The sequence below is a fragment of the Apium graveolens genome, chromosome 6 (genome assembly GCF_009905375.1).
Source record: "Apium graveolens cultivar Ventura chromosome 6, ASM990537v1, whole genome shotgun sequence".
Classification (NCBI taxonomy): Eukaryota; Viridiplantae; Streptophyta; class Magnoliopsida; order Apiales; family Apiaceae; genus Apium; species Apium graveolens.
This window is the reverse complement of record NC_133652.1, coordinates 287,274,790-287,279,422: the sequence shown is the minus strand read 5'-3', so window position 1 is coordinate 287,279,422 and position 4,633 is coordinate 287,274,790. Positions and strand designations below refer to the sequence as shown.

Sequence of the window (4,633 nt, the reverse complement as noted above, 5' to 3'; positions counted from 1 at the left end):
CCTGAGACCGGGCATGAGCTTATGATGATGGTCAACGGATGACGATGGTTAAAGGGACGGCGGTGTTGGAAATAGGATAAATGGTGATCGAGTGGATGAAGAAGGTAGAAAATATGATAATCAACATAATTAATATCGTTATCACCAGAAAAGGAATGAAGTGGCTATATTTTAATGAATATTGGACAATTTGGAGCATGTAATACTTGGTGGGGGGGACCGCGCACTACTATATGCAATATCTTCTTGTCAGGTATATCTTTGTTGTTGTTCATACTGTCCCCAAAATGTCATATTATAATAGCAAGTGTAATCCTATAACAATGTCACTCAATTAGAAAGGTGATGAGATTGGACGGGCACGACATGACAATGTGTCAAATGTTTGACATGTACTTAAAGGAAAGTGCTCGAGGATGGTTTCGTACTCTAGTTGCGAACTCCATCACATCATTTAATCAAAGAAGGAGTAAATTTCTGAAACATTTTGATTATAACATGTGAACAGGAAAAACTGACCATGTCACTTGTTAACATGGAGCAGAGGTCACATGAGTAGCGTGAATAAACTGCTTTAAGCTAGAGTGTGAGGGAGTTTCATCCTTAAACAAGTCTCAGGCAATTGATTTCCTATGGTGCTTTTAGGTACATTTAAAGTCATATTTTAAAAAAAAATCTTTTTTTAGCAAAATATAAAAATATATTTTTATAATAGCACATAATATTAATCAATAATCATAATTTTTTATAGATATCAAAAAATTATATATATGTACTACATAAGATCAATTTTTTGCATATATGGATTTTCAAGTTTTCCAATGTGCATTCGAATATTAAAAACATTTTTAAAAAATTTAGTATTTATATAACTAGTATTGATTTGAGTATGTCTAGAAACAGGACATCATTTCCGTAAAATTTCTGTGTTCTCGAGAATTGTTTAACCACAAAAATTTAATGACTTACCCAGTTGAACAATTAGTAACCTAGTTCTCGACAAATGAGCAAAATTACAAGTACTAGTTAGTATCCTATGATAATTTTAGACTAAATTGCACTATACGTACATGTAATTTAAATTGTGCGTGTTAGTGGCTAAAATTTTATTCGAGCCAATTTGATGTCTAATTGTTTATATTCTTAACGGTGTAGTGGCTCCGTATCATTCATGTTAGTTAGTCAACTTGTAACTTATAACGGGAGAGTAGGGTAAAATGGGCAAACCAACTTCCAACGCTTATGTTATGTATATGAACTCCGATTTGCAAAATTTTATCAATGAGCCAATATCATCATAGAGACTGTGTATGAGTCCCAAATAAAATGAAATGAAACCAGCAGAGCAAACCCCAACCAAAATCAATTTTTACCTAAGAAAATTACTGAGCATGTCTCTTCTTCTATATAGAATAGGAGAACAAGGGAATAAAATTAATGAGATTTTATATTCTTAGTAAAATCTCAATTTTGTCCTTCTACATTTTATTCATGCATTGAATTGACTAACTTACCTCTGTAAGTAATATTTATATAAAAAATGTTATTTGTGGGATTTTAACTTTATCTTTACATTCACACGTACATCTTCTTACCACTACATTATATTGTTACTTGTGTTTTTAATCAAACACATAATATATGAGTGTCGTAAATAGTGACAATTTATTTATAGATTTACTCGTGTGTGTTTATTATAATAAAAAGATATTATTAAAGGGAATCGAACATGAGTATACTTACTCACTGGTATATCCTTATGTTAGATTTATTTGTGATGTCATGTCTAATCTGATTTGTTTAGTTTCAGAACTTACTATCAGAACTTAACTGGAAATCAGAACTTACTGAAGACAGGAAGTTATCAGAACATAAGCCATCAGGACTTTCATCTGAACTTAAGTGCGGATACAATTCAGGGATGAAAAACGGTTGATTTACAGGAGAGGATCCGGATTAAACAAAAGAAGATATGCTTGGAGAGTTGTATAGCTAAAGAACTATAGTAGATAATCTCTGATTGATGTATTTTAGGAAACAGAACATATCATATCAATTAGGAGATATCTTGTAACTGTGTAGTATATAAACACAAATTAGGGTTTACACTATATGTGTTATCATTCACGAGAATATTATTCATTGTAACCCTAGCAGCTCTTAGTGATATTATACATCACAGAGAGAGTAGATTAAACCTATTGTAGCAAAGTTTGATATATAGAATAAACTTATTTTCTGTTACATACTTGTGTTTATAATCGAATTGATTATAGATATTATATTCAACCCCCTTCTATAGTATCATTGAGGCCTAATAAGTGGTATCAGAGCCAATCTGTTAAGCTTACAAATAGTTAAGATCTAAACAAACAATCAATCATGTCTGAGCAATCAAAAACACAAGACCCTCAAGAACCTGCAAAGGTTCAACCCATTCAAAACACCAGTAGATATGAAACCATCAGAGTTCCTATGCTCAGGGTGTCTGAGTACCCTGTATGGAGTGTGAAGATGGTCATGTTTCTGGAAGCTACAGATCCAGAATATTTAGACAGAATTTATGATGGTCCATACAAGCCCACAAAGCTTTCTGTTGCAGTTGGGAATGAGCCACAACAGATGATTCCCAAAGAAAAGAGAGAACTCACCACTGAAGACATCTCTTCACTAGGCAAGGATAGAAAAGTAAGACACTTGCTTCATAGTGCACTTGACAATGTCATGTCAAATAGGGTGATTGGATGCAAGATTGCAAAAGAAATCTGGGATGCATTGGAAGTGAGATGTCAAGGAACCAATGCCTTAAAAAAGAATAGGACGACAATACTTACACAGGAGTATGAGCACTTTGACTTAAAATCTGATGAGTCACTAACGGATACATATGACAGATTCACAAAGTTGTTGAATGATCTGTCACTAGTGGATAAGGAATATGATCCAGAAGATTCAAATCTGAAATTCCTACTAGCTTTTTCTGAAAAGTGGAATTTGAAAGCTACTACAATAAGAGACAAATATGAACTTGCTGATATGTCTCTTGATGAAATCTATGGGTTGCTCAAGACTCATGAACTTAAGATGGAGCAAAGAAAGAAGAGGCATGGAGGGAAGTCTAAGACAGTTGCTTTAAAGACTGAAGAAAAGCCAATTGTCTCTAGGAAGGCAAAAGGAAAGGCTCTCATCATATAGTCTGATTCAGAGTCATCTAATTATAATGATGATTCAGAACCTGAAAATTTATCTAAAGTGGATGTTGATGCAGAGATGATGCAACTGTGTGCTCTTATGGTGAAGGGTATCACAAATATAGCCTACAAGAAATTCAGAAAGGGTAAGAAGCTTTCCAGGAAAGGTGGAAGTTCTGACAAGAAAGGGTTAAGAAAGACTGAAGGCAAAGGAGGAAAGTCTGACAAAGGAGATAACTCAAATGTCAAATGCTACAATTGTGGTGAAAGAGGCCACATCTCTCCTGATTGCAAGAAAAGAAAAGGTGATAAAGGCCAGGCACTTATCACAAAGAAGAAAAACTGGGCAGACACTTCAGAATCTGAAGAAGAGGTGAACTATGCCTTAATGGCAAATGCTGATAGCAGTTCTGATGCTGCTGATCTAAATGTACATCTATCAACTCTTGCTTTTGATACAGAAGATATTACTGAGTTGAGATTAGTTCTGAAAAACATTTATATTAGCTATAGAGATCAGACTTTAGAGAATGAAAGATTAAAATCTGAAAATCTAAAGTACAAAAAACAGAAATAGCTATGTTGAAGAAGAGTTAGTCAAGATGAACACTGTTGATACGGCTGTTGAACCGCATTCTGAGCATTGCTCCAGCTGAAATTAGGATGACTACGGTTGTTAGGATTATAGGTGGCTGGCACAGGGTGTTGCGATCACTGAAAGTTGCTCACGAACTGAGCTGATTCACTAGAAATAGCACACTGATCAATCTCATGGGCACCAGCACAAAGCTCACAGACACTAGTGATTTGATTAACTCCATAATTAGCCAAAGAGTCCACCTTCATCGTCAAAGCCTTAAGTTGGGAAGCTATAGCAGTTGCTGCATCCAACTCCAGAATTCCTGCTACTTTTCCCTGAGTCAGTCTCTGGGAAGGATTCTGGTATTCATTAGCAGCCATCAGTTCAATCAATTCATAAGCTTTATTATAGCTTTTAGCCCACAAGGCTCCTCTTGATGTTGTATCGAGCATGGGTCTAGAAATAGCACCCAGTCCTTTGTAGAAACAGTTTATAATCATCCAATCAGGCATGCCATGGTGTGGGCACTTCCTTAGCATCTCCTTATATCGATCCCAAGTCTCACACAGAGATTCACCAGTTTGCTGAGCAAACTGAGTAAGAGCATTCCTAATTGCAGCAGTCTTCGCTATAGGGAAGAATTTAGTGAGAAACTTTTGAGCAAGATCCTCCCATATGGTGATAGACCCTGGTGGTAGAGAATGTAACCAGCACTTTTCTTTATCCCTCAGAGAGAATGGGAAGAGTCGCAGCTTAATAGCATCTTCAGTCACACCATTGAACTTGAAAGTGTCGCAGATCTCGATGAAATCCCTGATGTGCATGTTGGGGTCTTCAGTAGGAGAACCCCCAAGCTGAAAAG

The 4,633-nt window shown here is 35.6% G+C and overlaps 1 non-coding gene across 1 annotated transcript; it reads left to right on the top strand.

The window, feature by feature from the left end:
- Positions 1-4,281: 4,281 nt before the first annotated feature.
- Positions 4,282-4,388, top strand: LOC141670195 (small nucleolar RNA R71). Its single transcript, XR_012554437.1, has one exon. It is a non-coding gene; the product is annotated as a small nucleolar RNA R71 (small nucleolar RNA).
- Positions 4,389-4,633: the final 245 nt, after the last annotated feature.